At 53.0% G+C, this 18,414-nt stretch overlaps 2 long non-coding RNA genes across 3 annotated transcripts; both read left to right on the forward strand.

Annotated features, from left to right (window-relative positions):
- Nucleotides 1-1,181: 1,181 nt before the first annotated feature.
- On the forward strand, nt 1,182-2,530 carry LOC120393521. Its single transcript, XR_005592063.1, has 4 exons — nt 1,182-1,222; nt 1,379-1,529; nt 1,624-1,835; nt 2,426-2,530. It is a non-coding gene; the product is annotated as an uncharacterized LOC120393521 (long non-coding RNA).
- Nucleotides 2,531-4,722: 2,192 nt separating this feature from the next.
- LOC120393520 lies at nt 4,723-6,950 on the forward strand. Of its 2 annotated transcripts, none has more exons than XR_005592061.1 (3): nt 4,723-5,252; nt 5,406-5,517; nt 6,832-6,950. It is a non-coding gene; the product is annotated as an uncharacterized LOC120393520 (long non-coding RNA). The 2 variants fall into 2 exon arrangements; XR_005592062.1 differs by having other exon boundaries at nt 4,723-5,070.
- Nucleotides 6,951-18,414: the final 11,464 nt, after the last annotated feature.

Genomic DNA, 18,414 nt, shown 5'->3' on the forward strand with positions numbered 1-18,414 from the left:
TTAGGGTTGGGGTCAGGGGTTAGGGTTAGGCTTAGGGTTAGGGTTGGGGTTGGGGTTGGGGTTAGGGTTTTTTTCGGCGCGTAGGGAGTAAAAAATGGAAGGGGAGCTGCCGCTAGGCATACGCAGGGGGGTCCGGGAGGGCGGCGTCTCGCCCCCCTGTGCGTAGCAGCCCCGCAGGGGAGCTCCAGCATTTTTGAGCCAATTTGGTGCCTTCTCCTGCGTTTTGGGTTAGGGTTAGGGTCAGGGTCAGGGTCAGGGGTAGGGTGAGGGTTAGGGTTAGGGTCAGGGTCAGGGTCAGGGTAGGTTGGGTTAGGGTGAGGGTGAGGGTTTAGGGGTAGGGGTAGGGTGAGGGTGGGGGTCAGGGTGAGGGGTAGGGGTAGGGTTTAGGGTTTAGGTTTTAGGGATTAGGGTGAGGGTGAGGTGTAGGGGTAGGGGTAGGGGTAGGGTTAGGGTTTAGGGGTTAGGGGTAGGGGTTAGGGTTTAGGGTTGGGGGTTGGGGTAGGGGTAGGGGTTAAGGGTTAAGGGTTAAGGGTAGGGTTAGGGGTGGGTTTAGGGTTAGGGGTAGGGATGGGGTTGGGGTTGGGGTTAGGGTGAGGGTTAGGGGTGAGGGTTTAGGGGTTGGGGTGAGGGTTAAGGGTGAGGGGTAGGGTTTTAGGGTGAGGGGTCAGGGTCAGGGGGTCTGGGGTCAGGGTGGGGGTTGGGTTAGGGTCAGGGTCTAGGGTGAGGGTTTAGGGTCAGGGGTCAGGGGTTAGGGGTAGGTTTAGGGTCAGGGTTAGGTTAGGGTTAATGACGTGAACAATACCCGCCCAGAACCAAGTCTGCCTAGCTAATAACCGGTTCTTACTAGTTTCTTTCTTCTTTAGTACCAAGGGAAAATAAGTCACGTGCCAGAATCTACTGCCCTCATGTGATGGAAAGTGAAGGAGAGCGATGACACTGCAAGTATTGTTGATGCCACGCAAAAGCCGTCCAACTGGGAGCGGAACAGCTGCCACTCTCAATGTGATAAGTGTCTGTTTTGGTGATTGCTTTGCTCACGGCCCTCCCTGCTCCTGGTAGGGACGCCACATTAGCTGGGGCTGGGTTTGTAAGAAAATGTTCTTGACTAGCTGTAGTTATGAAGGGCACAAGGTCCCCATTTTCAGAGGCTGCTCAATTCTCTGGCCAGGAGCGGCGAGTTCTCTGCAGCAGAAGGTTGGATCCAGGAGGATGACTGCAGGTGGTGAGTTGCTTGCCTTCCTCCTGTGTTTGTCTCTCTCTCTCTCTCTGTTTGTCCTCTAGTATGTTGGCCAACACACACCCTCTCTCTGTCTGTCTGTCTGTCTGTCTGTCTGTCTGTCTCTGTCCTTACCTTTCCTTGCGCCATCTCCCTTCATAGGACACAGGCAGGGTGCTAGGTGTGCATCCTCACAGGCTAGGTCTTGGGAGCCATGGAAAAGGAAGAGCAGAGAAAAATCATGAGGGGCAGTGGGTGCTGAAGTGGAGCGGTGACTCTGATTACTCATCCGTGTTCATCGAGTCGGGCTCAGGTAGATGAGAAGGGAGAGGAAGGCAGGGATGAGGGCAAAATTTCATGCATGAATAGAACTTTTTGTACTGATGGCTCATGCGTGGGTTTTGCAGGTGCACTTCCAGAGGAAGTGTCCAGGAGCCCCAGCCCGAGGAGAAGCTGGCAGAAGTGGATCTGATCAGCCTGAACATCCTTCTAAGCAGACATGAGCAGTCCTCAGCTTTCTGCCTCACACATAACAACACTTCATGACTTTTAGCAGCACGGCTGAAGCTTAAGATAAATGCATGGTAGAGGCTGAGTACAGGCGGCTGCTTCACTTTAGGTGGGTTTGGTTTCTTATAAAAGTTTTCCTCCTTGTTCTGGGTGTGGGAGGAGAATTTCCCTATTTTGGGAGTAGTTGTGGGGTTACATCCAGGGGAAGAGACAATAGTCTCTTCTGCATAGTGACTCTGTTGGGTGCAGGTGCAACAGGCTGCTCAACATACAAACATTAGAAGGGCAGTACTTGGTCAGATCAAGGATCCATCTAGCCCAGTGTCCTGTCTCCTGACAGTGGCTAATGCCAGGTGCTTCAGAGGGAAGGAATGGAACAGGGAATCGAGACGTGATCCATCCTGTGTCGCCCATTCCCAGCTTCTGGCAAACAGAGGATAATGGCACCATCCCTGCCCATGCTGACCAATAGCCATTGATAGACTGATCCTCCGTGAATTTACCTAGTTCTTTTTTGAAACCTGTTATAGCCTTGGCTTTCACAGCGTTCTCTGGCCAGGAATTCCAGAAATTGAATGTGCGTTGCGTGCTTTTTAATTGTATCTATAAAGGTGTAATGGTAGATGGGAGAAGAAGAACATACACAATATTGCAGATTCTGATGATAACTTTTGTTTTTCCCTCTTGTGTTGTGCTTAGTAACACAGACAAAGAAGTCAAGGGTAAGAGCCCACCCCTGTTGTGAGATGGAAAGCACACAAGAGCCGTGAGACAGTGAGCATTGTTGATGCCAGGATATGCAGATGCCGTCAGGCTGGAAGTGGAGCAGCCGTGACCATCAGTGAGGTAAGTGTCTGGTTTGGGGAGGACTCTGGTAACGGCCCACCTGCCTCCAGGCTGAGACTTGTCGTTAGCTGGGGCTCGGCTTGTAGGAAAAGGTTCCTGAGTAGCTGTGGTTAGGAGGGAGACAAGGTCCCCATTTCAGGGGCTGCTCATTTCTCTGTCCATAAATGGTGTCCTCTCTAGCAGTCAGGGCTGGCTCCAGGCACCAGCTTATCAAGCAGGTGCTTGGGGCGGCAACTCCTGAGCAGGGCGGCACTTTGAGGTATTCGGCAGCAATTCGGCGAAGGGTCCCTCACTAGGACCGAAGGACCTCCCGCTGAATTGCCACAGATCGCGATCGCGGCTTTTTTTTTTTTTTTTTTGGCTGCTTGTGGTGGCAAAACCTCTGGAGCCGGCCCTGCTAGCAGTAGGTTCAGTCCAAGGGGATGACTCCAGTTTCTTGCCTTCCTCCTGTGTTTTTTTTTCTCTTTCTCTTCTAATGTGTTGGCCAACACTCTCTCCCTGTGTGTGTGTCTCTCTCTCTGTCCTTGCCTCTCCTTGTTCTGTTTCCCTTTATAGGACACAGGCAGTGGTGCTAGCTGTGCATCCCCGCAGGCTAGGTCTCAGGAGCCATGAAGAAGTAGGAGGGGATGAAAATCATGCTGGACAGTGGGTGCGAGAGTGGAGCGGTGACTCAGTGTTTACTCGGTCTGTATTCATTGAGTGGATTTCACGCACCAATAGAGCTGTATGTAGTGATGTCTCATGCTTGGCTTTTGCAGCTGCACTTCTAGAGGAATCATGGAGGAGCAGCAGCCGAAGGAGAAGGTGGCAGATGTGGACCTGAGCAGCTTGGACATTCTTCTAAGCAGAGATTAACAGTCCTCAGCTTTCTGCCTTGCACATAACTGGCTGTGAGTAAGCGATGCTGTATTCAAAGCACTGAACTCCTCACTTAAAGTCGCCCCAGTTAACGTTGTTACGTTGCTGATCAATTAGGGAACATGCTTGGGTAACATTGGGCAATGCTCCCTTATAACGTTGCTTGGCAGCTGCCTGGTTTATTGAGTCCTTGCAGGAAGAGCAGCCCGTTTCAGCTAGCTGGTGGGGGCTTGGAACCAGGGTGGACCAGCAGCCCCCCATCAGCTCCCCGCCCCCCTAAGTTCCCTGTGCGGCAGCCACCCAGCAGGCTATCAATTGCTGGCAGTTCCTCCCCCCACTGCCATGTGCTGCTCCTGCCCTCTGCCTTGGAGCTGCTCCCTGGAGCCTCCTGCTTGCTGTGCAGGGGAGAGGGGAAAGGGGGGCTAATGTCAGGGTGTCCCCCTCCCCCTACTCCTGCCCCCCACTTACCCCTTCATCTAGAGCAGGGTGGGGACAGGACAGGGCTCAGGGTGGAGAGAGTCTGCTGCCCGCAGCTGCTGTCTCAACTTCCTGACCTACTTAAAAAGGTAATGTCCTTAAAGTGGTGTCAGCGCACTTGAAGGGGCAATGTGCATCTCTCGCTCTCCCCCCCCCACACACAGGGTGTGTCTCTCTGTCTCTTTCTGCCATGCTGTCTGTCTGCCCTCCCTCCCTCCATTTGTGCTGCCTTGTAGAGTGTGAGGTTACATTAACAACAATGCGTTAACCCTTGAGGGCTCAGCTGAGTGCTAGTTCATCATTTAGCAGTAAGGCATTCCCTGGGAAATATCCCACCCTCTGACTGCACCACCTCAACCAAGCTTCACAATCCTCATTACTGGTTACAGTATTAAATTGTTTGTTTAAAACTGATACTTTTAATTCCTCATCTTTACTTGCTCTAGTATTGTTCACAGGCCGTGTGCTTCCTCGTTGGGTACAGGACTCTGTGGTATTAAGGCTGGGGAGTGGCCAGAGTCTGCTGTTCAGAGTGACTGTCGGATGCTGTTGCAAGGGCTGCTTTTTGGCTGAAATGCTAAAGGTGTCATGGGAAGAGTGTTGGCGGAGCGCCGCCGTGTGGGAGAGGTGAAAAGAAGAGCTAAAGCAACGTTGCCTGCTTAGATGGTAACTTATTTTTTCCCCTTGTGCTGGCTTTAGTACCAAGGGGGAAAAAATCAGGCGTCAGAGTCTACTCCCTTCATACTTTGGAAAGTGAGCAAAAGTGATCGAACCGCGAGAGCTATTGATGCTACGGAAAAGCCGTCCAACTGGGAGTGGAACAGCTGCTACTCTCTGTCAGTCTGTCCTTGCCTCTTTTTCTGCTGTTTCACTTCATTGCACACAGGCAGGTGAGTTAGCTGTGTATCCCCAGAGGCCAGGTCTCGGGAAGAATGGCGAAGTAGGAGAGGACGAAAATAATGCAGGGAAGTGGGTGTGAGAGTGAGGCAGGTACTGGAAGGTCTTGTGCACCTGTAGTGTTTTTGGCAGTGATGGCTTTTCCATAGGTGGTTTGCTGTTCTTGCAGAGGGCAGCGGAGCATCTGCAGGAAGCGGACCTGCACAATCTAGCTGTTTCGCTTTGCAGTGGAGCCGAGGAGCGCTCTTGTAATGTTGGAGGAGCAGGTGCGTGTTTTTGTGAAATGATATTTCTCTATCCAGTATCTGCAGAGTGAGGTGCCTCGTGGAGAGCAGAGAGATGCTTCTCCTATCCATGGGATGGGTCCTGGGGAAGGTCCAGCTCTGCCTGTGGCTGGCAGTGGTCTGGGATTGTCCCTTTCCTGGAGGGCTGTAGCTCCTTAGGAGTGGTGAGTATTTTAGGCCCTGGGTAAGCTGAAGAAGAATAAAGGAGGGAGCAGCAGCCAGTGACGTGTGTCTCCGTTGTTCTTCCATGCACAAGTGGTGACCTAGCTTACAAGTGTTCTCTCTCTCTCTCTCTCTCTCTCTCTCTCTCTTTTCAGTCATACTGAGATTGGTCAGATGAGAGATCGGCCAACCTGTGGCAGAGACCAAGGAAGGAACAGCCACCCGGAGCCCATCCCTAGGGATGGAAGCCGGACAATGATCTGCAGAGTAAGAGCAAATGGAAACTTGCTGAAGTTCAGTATTGAGGGAGGGCTGCAAATACTCTTGTCAGTGGAGAGAATTTGTGAGTATGGGGAGGGTCCCTGAGGAAAGACCTCAGCATCTCACAGGGGCACGATAAGCTCGGGGGAATCCTTTGTGCCCTCTCAAGGAATTGTCAGGTGCTATGGAGTCTTCCCAAAGTGCAATAACTCTTTGTGGAGAGCCAGGAAGGTGACTAGAGGTGCTGAGTTTGCCTCCTTCCTGTATGTGGATCTCTGCTCTCATAGTTGGCCAACATGTGCGCGCTCTCTCTTTCTGTCTCTCTCCTTGTCTCCTTGCATAGAACATGGGCAATGGTGGATGCTCACAGTCTAGGGCTGGAGAGCCTGCATCCCACTGGGGCATTGGGAGGGGGAAGAGAAGCATGATGGGTACTAGATCCTCCATTGGTAGTGGTGGGGTGACTGTAGGAGTTGACTCTGACTCTGTTCATCAAGTGGGGCTGATGTATGGTGGGTGGGAGAGGGAGGGCGGCATCTCACACACCAATAGAACTTGGGGCAGTGACGGCCCCTGTGACGGGTTGGATCACAGACACCCCCCTGGGAGCTGCCAACTGATGTGCCAAGTTACCTCTGCCCCTGGTTTCCCTGCTAGCTCAGGACTCTAGCACCCTCTCTTGCTGAGCCAGATACTCCCATCTGCTCCAACATAGACCCAGGGTCTGAATTACTTGCCCCAAAGCTGCAGGTTTACCTGAAAACAGCTCACAGAAGTGTGCTTGTCTTTAGCACTCAGATGCCCAACTCCCAATGGTGTACAAACACAAATAAATCCGTTTTACCCTGCATAAAGCTTATACGGAGTAAACTCATAAATAGTTCATCCTCTATAACACTGATAGAGAGAGATGCACAGCTGTTTGCCCCCCCTCCAGATTAACTCTGGGTTAATTAATAAGTAAAAAGTGATTTTATCAATACGGAAAGTAGGATTTAAGTGGTTCCAAATAGTAAGACAGAACAAAGTGAGTCACCAAGCGAATTAAAAAGCGCAAATCTATGTCTAATCAAACTGAACACAGATAATCTCACCCTCAGAGATGCTTCAGTAAGTTTTTTCCTCAGACTGGACCCCATCCAGGCTTGGGCACAATTCTTTCCCTGGTACAGCTCTTGTTCCAGCTCAGGTGGTAGCTAGGGGATTCTTCATGACTCCATGGAGCTATAAAGGTGTAATGGGAGATGGGAGAACAACCACCTACACAACACTGCAGATTCCGATGATAACTTCTGTTTTTCCCTCTTCTGTTGTGCTTAGTACCACGGAGAAAGAAGTGAAGGGTAAGAGCCCACCCCCGTTGTGAGATGGAAAACACCAAGAGCCGGGAGACCACAAGCATTGTCGATGCCAGCCTATGGCGATGCCGTCGATCTGGGAGTGGAGCAGCCGTCACCATCAGTGAGATAAGTGTCTGGTTTGGGGAGGACTCGATAACGCCCACCTGCCTCTAGGCTGAGACTTGTCATTAGCTGGGGCTCGGTTTGTAGGAAAAGATTCCTGACCTGCTGTGGTTACGAGGGAGACAAGGTCCCCATTTTCAGGGGCTGGTCTTTTCTCTGTCCACAAACAGTGTGTCCTATGCAGCAGAAGGTTGGATCGAGGAGGATGACTCCAGCTGTTGAGTTTCTTGACTCCATCCCACATTTTTCTCTCTCTCTCCTCTAATGTGTTGGCCAACACACACTGTCTGTCTCTCTCTCTTTTTCTCTGTCCTTGCCTCTCCTTGTGCTGTCTCCCTTCGTAGGACACGGGCAGGTGTTAGGTGTGCATCCCCACAGGCTAGGTCTTGTGAGCTATGAACAAGTAGGGGGCCGAAATGATGCAGGGCAGTGGGCGCTAGAGTGGAGCGGTGACTGTGGGTGTTGACTGAGTCTCTGCTCTAGTGGGGCTGATGTGGATGGGATGGGAGAGGGAGGCAGGGATGAGGGCAAGATTTCACGCATCAATTGTATTTTGTGTAGCGATGGCTCTTGCTTGGCATATTTGCTGCACTTGCAGAGAAATCATCGGGGAGCAGCAGCAGGAGGAGAAACTAGCAGACGCGGACCTGGGCAGCCTGGACATCCTTCTAAGCACAGATTAACAGTCCTCAGCTTTCTGCCTTCTGAACAACTGGCTGTGAGTAAGTGGTCAGTGCTTCCAATTCCTTCTCTGTACTCGCTGTAGTTTACTTCACAGGCCTTGTGCTTCCTCGCTGGGTACAGGACACTGTGGTATTAAGGCTGGGGAAGGGACAAGAGTCTCCTGAGCAAAGTGACTATTTTGGGTGCAGTTACAATGGATCCCTTCTAGTTGCAGATGTAAAGTAGTAATAGGAGATGGTTTGATGGCGGAGTCGTGGGATATGGGAAATGAAGAGACTACGTGACATTGCAGATGGAGATGCTATTTTGTTTGTTTTTTCTCTCCTCTGCTGGGTTTAGTACCAAGGAAAAATAAGTCACATGTCAGAGTCTACTGCCCTCATGCAATGGAAAGTGAGTGAGAGCAGCGAGCCTGTGAGCATTGTTCATGCCAGGCAAGAGCTGTTCATTTGGGAGCCAAGCAGATACCACTGTCAGTGAGAAGTGTCTGTTTTGCTGAGGGTTCTGTTAACAGCCCATCTGACTCCAGGTACAGACACCCTGTTAGCTGGGGCTGGTTTGTCAGAAGAGTTCCCTGACTAGCTGGGGATACAAGGGAGACAAGGTCCCCATTTTCAGGGGCTTGTCATTTCTCTGTTCACAAGCAGTGTGTCCTCCGCAGGAGAAGGTTGGCTCCAGGAGGATGACTCCAGATGGTGAGTTACTTGCCTTTCTCCTGTGTTTCTCTCTCTCCTCTCTAGTGTGTTGGCCAACACTCTCTCTCTCTGTCTCTGTCCTTGCCTCTCCTTGTGCCGTCTCCCTTCACAGAAGAGGGGCAGGAGTGCTAGGTGTGCATCCCCACAGGCTTGGTCTTGGGAGCTATGAACAAGTAGGAGGGGATGAAAATCATGCAGGATAGTGGGCGCTAGAGTGGAGCAGTGTCTGTGGATGTTGACTCAGTCTCTGTTCATTGAGTCCGGCGGATATAGATGGAATGGGAGAGGGAGGCAGGGATGAGGACATTCATAGAGCTCTGTGTAATGATGGTCCTTGCTTGGCTTTATTAGTTTGCAGAGGAATCGTCCAGGAGCCCTCGCCGGAGGAGAATATGCAGAAGTGGATCTGAGAATAGTCCTCGGGTGTCTGCATAACTGGCTGTTCCTCATCTGTACTTGCTGTAGTTTCCTTCATAGGCCGTGTGCTTCCTCCTTGGGTACGGGGCTCTGTGGCTGCAGAGGGGCCAGAATCTGCTCTGCAGAGTGACTATGTTGGGTGCTATTAAGAGGGCCAATGCAGAGAGGAGAAAAGGGGCCTGAACCCTGATTACAGGGCGGTCACCCTTTCTTTAGTAAAATACTCCTTCTTTAAACTTGGTGTGGGTGGGGTGGGAAGTCCCCAATGTGAAAAGATCTGGAAATGAACAGGTGAGGGAGGGATCCTGCTGAGTGTCTTCTTTCCGATCAATCCTCCATCTCTCAGCGCCACCCTTCCGGACTTACCTTCCTACCTCACCAAGGCTGTGGCTACACTAAGCACTTCAAAGCGCTGCCACGGTAGCGCTGCCGCGGCAGCGCTTTGAAGCGCTAAGTGTAGTCAAAGCGCCAGCACTGGGAGAGAGCTCTCCCAGCGCTGTCCGTACTCCACTTCCCTGTGGGGAATAACGGACAGCGCTGGGAGCCGCGCTCCCAGCGCTGGGGCTTTGACCACACTGGCGCTTTGCAGCGCCGCAATTTGCAGCGCTGGAGAGGGTGTGTTTTCACACCCTGCTGCAGCGCTGCAAATTTGTAAGTGTAGCCAAGCCCCAAGAAAATAACTTGGTGCTCCCTAACCTTTACCAGAAAAGACCCCTCTTCCTTGTGACACAGTCCTGTTAGTAGGGTTAGGTGCACCCACGTGCTGGCTCTGAATACCACCGCATGTGATTACAACACCTGAACACCAACACATTTCAGAAAGGACCGCCACATCAATCGCTTCGCATGTAGCCCTAGGAATCTCCTCTGTCTATCTCCAAAGAGACACAAGGCCTGGAATTTGGACACAGCTGAGGGAGCTGTCCGAATGTCTACAGTTGAACACTCATCAGTGCGATGGTGTCTTTCTTGTGCACAAGAAAACAAAGGGTCAAAGTTGTGGTTGGTTGAGCGGTGTAAATTGGGCAGGGCAAAAGGACTTGAGGAAGGATGAGGTGGAAGTGAGGGTCTGAAAGGAGCCCCCCACCTCACCTGTTCATTTCCAGACAGTGTGACATTTGCATGGTTGGGCCATTTCTTGGCTTTTTTGAGAAAAGGGGTGAATTTTCCCACAGCTTCCACCATCCCCTTACAGCTGCCCCTTCGCCACACTATGTTGCATCTGACCTGGATAGGTCGCAAGTAAGATTTCACTTCAAATCTCAAAAAAGTCCAGTAGAAATAATTGTGGGGGAATTTCCTGTCACTAAGAGAAACAGAAGCTCAAGCCTTCTCAAGGGGTGGGGTGTCGCTCAGCCACAGGCACAAAAAGGCTCCCCTAGTTTAAGCGTGCGAGGGATAAGACCTTACAGCCTGGTTACAGGGCAGTCATTTTGCCGGGCGTGTCAAAGTGACCTGTGGTTTAATTTGCTTGGCAAAGGAGACCCAAACCTTCCTTACAGGGTGGTCCTTAAGCCAGGGGCGTTCGAATGGGGCAGAGAGAAAAGCACTGTAAAGGAGAGACCTCCGTTCCCTCAGGAGAGCGTGGTCTCATTGCCCAGCAAGTGCCAGCGGCCCAAGAGGAGCTAGAAAGGGGAGACCTGCACCCTTCTCACAGGGATTGGTCAGTGGCAAAGAGCGTTTTAAAGGCTAGGTCCTAAGGAGCTCAAAGCCACAGAGACCTTGTGGTGATCTGCGTGTAATGTAATATCTCATTGTAAGGCGACGAGGCCAGCAAGAGTTAATTAACTCACAAACTGACCTTGAACCATGGCCGAACTTTAAAGACTGATTACGAAGATCTGTAAAGGAATAGAGGTTTGAAATGCAGCCTGCATTGTTAGAGATAGAAGGGTAAATGTTAGCTCAGGTCTTGTATATTGCTATAGCTGTGATTCAAAGATCAAAAAAGCAATATTAACATTTGGGAAGACACTGGAGTGAGATCGCGTTATTGTCTATATCGGGGACGGCAACCTTTCACAAGTGGTGTGCCGCGTCTTGATTTATTCACTCTAAGGTTTCGTGTACCAGTAATAAATTTTAATGTTTTTCAGAAGGTCTCTTTAGTTTCTATGTCTATATATTATATAACTAGTGTTGTATTGTAAAATAAACAAGGTTTTCAAAATGTTTAAGTAGCTTCATTTAAAATTAAATTAAAATGTTGATCTTACACCGCTGGCCTGCTCCACTCGCTGCTGGTCTGGGGTTCTGTTCCACTAGGCCGCCAGCAGGCTCTGCGGGGCCCTGCCCACATACAGCGGGTAGCTACCTTCTCCCTGGTTCTGGCCCTTTCTCTTCCTCTCTCTGCACTGAGCTGAGGGTGGGAGTGGACCGAGCACAGGGCTGGGGCTGAAGGGTCTGGCCCAGGAGCTAGAATGAGGGAGGGGGCTCAGGGTTGGGGCAGGCGGTCCGGGTGTGGGGGCACTTACCTGGGCAGCTCCCATTTGGTGTGAGGGGTGCAGGTGGGAATGTGAGTGGGGGTGCAGGAGCGCCCGTTTGGTGCTCAGGGTGGGGGTGGGGATGTGCAGGGGTGCAAGATTCAGGGCAGAGGACTGGGGGCCATGTGAGGGGGTGCAGGTGTCAGGGCGGGGGGCCTGGGTATGTGTGGGGGTGCCAGAGTCAGGGCTGGGGTCGGGGGGGTGTGTGTGAAGGAGTCAACAGAGGGCTGGGTGTGTATGAGGGAGGTACAGGGCTCAGGGCAGGGGCCTGGGTGTGTGTGAGGGGTGTGTGTGTCAGGGCTCAGGGCAGAGGGCTGGGTGACTGCCCCCCTCAGAACCTCCAATCCCCTCTGCTCCTTGTCCCCTGACTACCCCCTCCTGGGACCTCTGTCCCTAACTGCCCCCCAGAACCCTATCCCCTATCTAAGCCTCCCTGTTCTTGTCCCCTGACTGCCCCCCTAGGAGCCTACCCCCTACCTGTCCCCTGACTGCCCCAACCCTTATCCACACCCCGAGACAGACCCCTGACTCCCACGCCCCATCCAACCACTCCCCACCCCAGACAGGACCCCCAGCACTCCCGACCCGTACAACCCTCCCCCTGCTCCCTGCCTGCCGCAACCCCCTCCACACCCCTGCCTCCTGACAGCCCCCCTCAAAACTCCTGACTCATCCAACCCCCCCAGCTCCTTGTCCCCTGACCACCTCCTCCAGAGACCCCCCCACCCTAACTGTCCCCTGACCCCTATCCAGCCCCCACCTCCTGGAAAAACCCTGGAATTACCATGCCGCATCTACCCCCCTGTTCCCTGCCTGCTGCCTCCAGAGACCCCCACCCCTAGCCACCCCCCCAGGATCCCACAACCTATCCAACCAACCCTGTTCCCTGACTGCCCCCACCCCTAACCAAAGCCCGCCAGCCCCAGATTCCCTTACCATGAGCCTCCAAGCAGAGCCAGCCTATGCTGCCCTGTGGGAGCGCACAGCCCCGCCCCTCAGAGTGCTGCGCGCACGGGGGCAGGGCTCTGGATGAGTGGGGAGCATCTTTTCCTCCCTGCAGAGCCAAACACTGCCCCACAGGAGCACGCAGCACTGAACCCAGAGCTCTGCGCGTGGCGGCAGGGATCCGGGGGAGGGGCCGGCGGCTTGCTGTGCTCGGCCCGGTGCACCAGCCCGGGAGCGCGGACCTTGCGCCTTGCTGTGCTGGCAGGATTTTGAATGGGACCCTGGAGTCCCGGCAGGCAGCCGCATGCCATTGAAAATCAGCTCCCGTGACGTCTTTGGCACACGGCTGCCGGAGGTTGCTGATCCCTGACCTATTGTCTCTGTAGCTCCATGAGGGAAATAACTAATGAGATTGTGTGGCCATGTGGAGTAATGCACAGACCATTTGTCACGGAGCAACAGTGACACCGTGTGGCCATGCAGGGTATTGCACAGAGCATGTCTCTCAGAGGAACAGTGACACCATTACCTTGTGTGGGCACACGGTGTCACTGTTGTTCCGTGAAAAGTGCTTTGTGCATTACCATTCGTGGCCACACGATGTCACTGTAGCTCAATGCAGCATCTGTTCTGTGCATTACCCTGCATGGCCACACGGTGTCACTGTTCCTCTGAGAGAAATGCTCTGTGCATTACCCTGCGTGGCCACACGGTGTCACTGTTGCTCCGTATAGGAAATGCTCTGTGCATTACCCTGCGTGGCCACACGGTGTCACTGTTCCTCTGAGAGAAATACTTTGTGCATTACCCAGCCTGGCCACATGGTGTCACTTTTCCTCCATGCAGGATCTGTTCTGTGCATTACCCTGCGTGGCCACACGGTGTCACTGTTCCTGAGATAAATATTCTGTGCATTACCCTGCGTGGCCACATGGTGTCACTGTAGCTAAATGCAGGAACTGTTCTGTGCATTACCCTGCGTCGCCACACTGTGTCACTATAGCTGCACGCATGAACTGTTCTGTGCATTACCGTGCGTGGTCACATGGTGTCACTGTTGCTGCACGCAGGAACTGCTCTGTACATTACCCTGCATGGCCACACGGTGTCACTGTAGCTGCACGCAGGAACTATTCTGTGCATTACCCTGCGTGGCCACACGGTGTCACTGTAGCTGCACGTAGGAACTGCTCTTTACATTACCCGTCGTGGCCACACGGTGTCACTGTTCCTCTGAGAGAAATGCTCTGTGCATTACCCTCCGTGGCCACACGGTGTCACTGTAGCTCCATGCAGGAACTGTTCTGTGCATTACTCTGCGTGGCCACATGGTGGCACTGTTCCTCTGAGAGAAATACTCTGTGCATTACCCTCCGTGGCCACACGGTGTCACTGTTGCTCCATGCAGGAACTGCTCTGTGCATTACCGTCCGTGGCCACACGGTGTCACTGTTGCCCCATGCAGGAACTGTTCTGTGCAGCACCCTGCCTGGCCACATGGTGTCACTGTAGCAGCACGCAGGAACTGTTCTGTGCATTACCGTGCGTGACCACACGGTGTCACTATAGCTGCACGTAGGTACTGCTCTTTGCATTACCCGTCGTGGCCACACGATGTTACTGTTGCTCCATGCAGGAACTGTTCAGTGCATTACCCTGCATGGCCACACAATGTCACTGTAGCTGCACGTAGGAACTCCTCTGTGCATTACCCGTCGTGGCCACACGGTGTCACTGTTGTTCCATAAATGAACTGTTCTGTGCATTACCCTGCGTGGCCTCATGGTGTCACTGTTACTCCATGCAGGATCTTTTCTGTGCTTTACCCTGCGTAGCCACATGGTGTCAGTGTAGCTACATGCAGGAACTGTTCTGTGCATTACCCTGTGTTGCCACACTGTGTCACTATAGCTGCACGCATGAACTGTTATGTGCATTACCGTGCGTGGCAAAAAGGTGTCACTGTTGCTGCACGCAGGAACTGCTCTGTACATTACCCTGCATGGCCACACGGTGTCACTGTAGCTGCACGCAGGAACTATTCTGTGCATTACCCTGCGTGGCCACATGGTGTTACTGTAGCTACATGCAGGAACTATTCTGTGCATTACCCTGCGTGGCCACACGGTGTCACTGTAGCTGCACGTAGGACCTGCTCTTTGCATTACCCGTCGTGGCCACACGGTGTCACTGTTCCTCTGAGAGAAATGCTCTGTGCATTACCCTGCGTGGCCACATGGTGTCACTTTTGCTGCATGCAGGATCTGTTCTGTGCATTACCCTGCGTGGCCACACGGTGTCACTGTTCCTCTGAGAGAAATACTCTGTGCATTACCCTGCGTGGCCACATGGTGTCACTGTAGCTACATGCAGGAACTGTTCTGTGCATTACCCTGCGTGGCCACACGGTGTCACTGTTGCCCCATGCAGGAACTGTTCTGTGCAGTACCCTGCGTGGCCACATGGTGTCACTGTAACTACACACAGGAACTCCTCTGTACATTACCCTGCTTGGCCACACGGTGTCACTGTAGCTGCACGTAGGAACTGCTCTTTGCATTACCTGTCGTACAACACGATGTCACGGTTGCTCCATGCAGGAACTGTTCTGTGCATTACCCTGCATGGCCAGACGGTGTCACTGTTCCTCTGAGAGAAATACTCTGTGCATTACCCTGCGTGGCCAGACGGTGTCACTGGAGTTGCAGGTAGGAACTGCTCTGTGCATTACCTGTCGTGGCCACACGGTGTCACTGTTGCTACATGCTGGAACTGTTCTGTGCATTACCCAGTGTGGCCACACGGTGTCACTGTAGCTGCACGTAGGAACTGCTCTGTGCATTACCCGTCGTGTCCACACGGTGTCACTGTTGCTCTATGCAGGAACTGTTCTGTGCATTACCCAGCGTGGCCACACGATGTCACTGTAGCTCCATGCAGGAACTGTTCTGTGCATTACCCTGTGTGGCCACACGGTGTCACTGTTCCCCTGAGAGAAATACTCTGTGCATTACCCTGCATGGCCACATGGTGTCACTGTAGCTACATGCAGGATCTGTTCTGTGCATTACCCTGCGTGGCCACACGGTGTCACTCTTGTTGCATACATGAACGGTTCTGTGCATTACCCTGTGTGGCCACACGGTGTCACTGTTCCCCTGAGAGAAATACTCTGTGCATTACCCTGCGTGGCCACACGATGTCACTGTTACTCCATGCGGTATCTGTTCTGTGCATTACCCTGCGTGTCCCCACGGTGTCACTGCAGTTGCACTCAGGAACTGCTCTTTGCATTACCTGTCATGGCCACACGGTGTCACTGGAGCTACATGCAGGAACTGTTCTGTGCATTACCCAGCGTGGCCACACGATGTCACTGTAGCTCCATGCAGGAACTGTTCTGTGCATTACCCTGTGTGGGCACACGGTGTCCCTGTAGCTGCACGCAGGAACTGCTCTGTGCATTACCCGCCGTGGCCACACGGTGTCAATGTAGCTGCACGCAGGAACTGCTCTGTGCATTACCCTGCATGGCCACAGGGTGTCACTGTAGCTGCACTTAGGAACTGCTCTTTGCATTACCTGTCGTGGCCACACGATGTCACTGTTGCTCCATGCAGGAACTGTTCTGTGCTTTACTCTGCATGGCCACACGATGTCACTGTTCCTCGGAGAGAAATGCTCTGTGCATTACCCTGCGTGGCCACATGGTGTCACTGTAGCTCCATGAAGGAAATGTTCTTTGCATTACCCTGTGTGGGCACACGGTGTCAATGTAGCTGCACGCAGGAACTGCTCTGTGCATTACCCATCGTGGCCACACGGTGTCACTGTAGCTGCACGCAGGAACTGCTCTGTGCATTACCCTGCGTGGCCACAGGGTGTCACTGTAGCTCTATGCAGGAACTGTTCTGTGCATTACCCTTCGTGGCCCCATGGTGTCACTGTTCCTCTGAGAGAAATACTCTGTGCATTACCCTGCGTGGCCACAGGGTGTCACTGGAGCTACATGCAGGAACTGTTCTATGCATTACCCAGCGTGGCCACACGGTGTCACTGTACCTGCACGCAGGAACTGCTCTGTGCATTACCCTTCGTGGCTACACGGTGTCACTGTAGCTGCAGGTAGGAACTGCTCTGTGCATTACCCATCGTGGCCACACGGTGTCACTGTAGCTGCACGCAGGAACTGCTCTGTGCATTACCCAGCGTGGCAACACGGTGTCCCTGTAGCTGCACGCAGGAACTGCTCTGTGCATTACCCATCGTGGCCACACGGTGTCACTGTAGCTGCACGCAGGAACTGCTCTGTGCATTACCCAGCGTGGCAACACGGTGTCCCTGTAGCTGCACGCAGGAACTGCTCTGTGCATTACCCTGTGTGGGCACACGGTGTCCCTGTAGCTGCACGCAGGAACTGCTCTGTGCATTACCCGTCGTGGCCACACGGTGTCACTGTAGCTCCATGCAGGAACTGTTCTGTGCATTACCCTACATGGCAACACGGTGTCACTGTAGCTCCATGCAGGAACTGTTCTGTGCATTACCCTACATGGCAACACGGTGTCACTGTAGCGGCACGTAGGAAATGCTCTGTGCATTACCCGTCGTGGCCACACGGTGTCACTGTTGCTCTATGCAGGAACTGTTCTGTGCATTACCCTGCGTGTCCCCACGGTGTCACTGTAGTTGCACTCAGGAACTGCTCTTTGCATTACCTGTCGTGGCCACACGATGTCACTGTTGCTCCATGCAGGAACTGTTCTGTACATTACCCTGCGTGGCCACATGGTGTCACTGTTGCTGCACGCAGGAACTGTTCTATGCATTACCCTTCTTGGCCACACGGTGTCACTGTTCCAAGGAGAAAAATGCTCTGTGCATTACCCTGCGTGGCCACATGGTGTCACTGTAGCTACATGCAGGAACTGCTCTGTGCATTACCCTGTGTCGCCACACTGTGTCACTATAGCTGCACGCATGAACTGTTCTGTGCATTACCGTGCGTGGCCACATGGTGTCACTGTTGCTGCATGCAGGAACTGCTCTGTACATTACCCTGCATGGCCACACAGTGTCACTGTAGCTGCACGCAGGAACTATTCTGTGCATTACCCTGCGTGGCCACACGGTGTCACTGTAGCTGCACGTAGGACCTGCTCTTTGCATTACCCGTCGTGGCCACACGGTGTCACTGTTCCTCTGAGAGAAATGCTCTGTGTATTACCCTGCGTGGCCACATGGTGTCATTTTGCTCCATGCAGGATCTGTTCTGTGCATTACCCTGCGTGGCCACATGGTGTCACTGTTGCCCCATGCAGGAACTGTTCTGTGCAGCACCCTGCCTGGCCACATGGTGTCACTGTAGCTGCACGCAGGAACTGTTCTGTGCATAACCGTGCGTGACCACACGGTGTCACTATAGCTGCACGTAGGAACTGCTCTTTGCATTACCCGTCGTGGCCACACGATGTTACTGTTGCTCCATGCAGGAACTGTTCGGTGCATTACCCTGCATGGCCACACAATGTCACTGTAGCTGCACGTAGGAACTCCTCTGTGCATTACCCGTCGTGGCCACACGGTGTCACTGTTGTTCCATAAATGAACTGTTCTGTGCATAACCCTGCGTGGCCTCATGGTGTCACTGTTACTCCATGCAGGATCTTTTCTGTGCTTTACCCTGCGTGGCCACACGGTGTCACTGTTCCTCTGAGAGAAATACTCTGTGCATTACCCTGCGTAGCCACATGGTGTCACTGTAGCTACATGCAGGAACTGTTCTGTGCATTATCCTGTGTTGCCACACTGTGTCACTATAGCTGCACGCATGAACTGTTATGTGCATTACCGTGCGTGGCAACACGGTGTCACTGTTGCTGCACGCAGGAACTGCTCTGTACATTACCCTGCATGGCCACACGGTGTCACTGTAGCTGCACGCAGGAACTATTCTGTGCATTACCCTGCGTGGCCACACGGTGTCACTGTAGCTGCACGTAGGACCTGCTCTTTGCATTACCCGTCGTGGCCACACGATGTCACTGTTGCTCCATGCAGGAACTGTTCTGTGCATTACCCTGCATGACCACATGGTGTTACTGTAGCTACATGCAGGAACTGTTCTGTGCATTACCCTGCATGGCCATACGGTGTCACCGTTGCGCCGTATAGGAAATGCTCTATGCATTACCCTACTTGGCCACACGGTGTCAC

This window comes from Mauremys reevesii, unplaced genomic scaffold (assembly GCF_016161935.1).
Source record: "Mauremys reevesii isolate NIE-2019 unplaced genomic scaffold, ASM1616193v1 Contig21, whole genome shotgun sequence".
In the NCBI taxonomy this organism is placed as follows: Eukaryota; Metazoa; Chordata; order Testudines; family Geoemydidae; genus Mauremys; species Mauremys reevesii.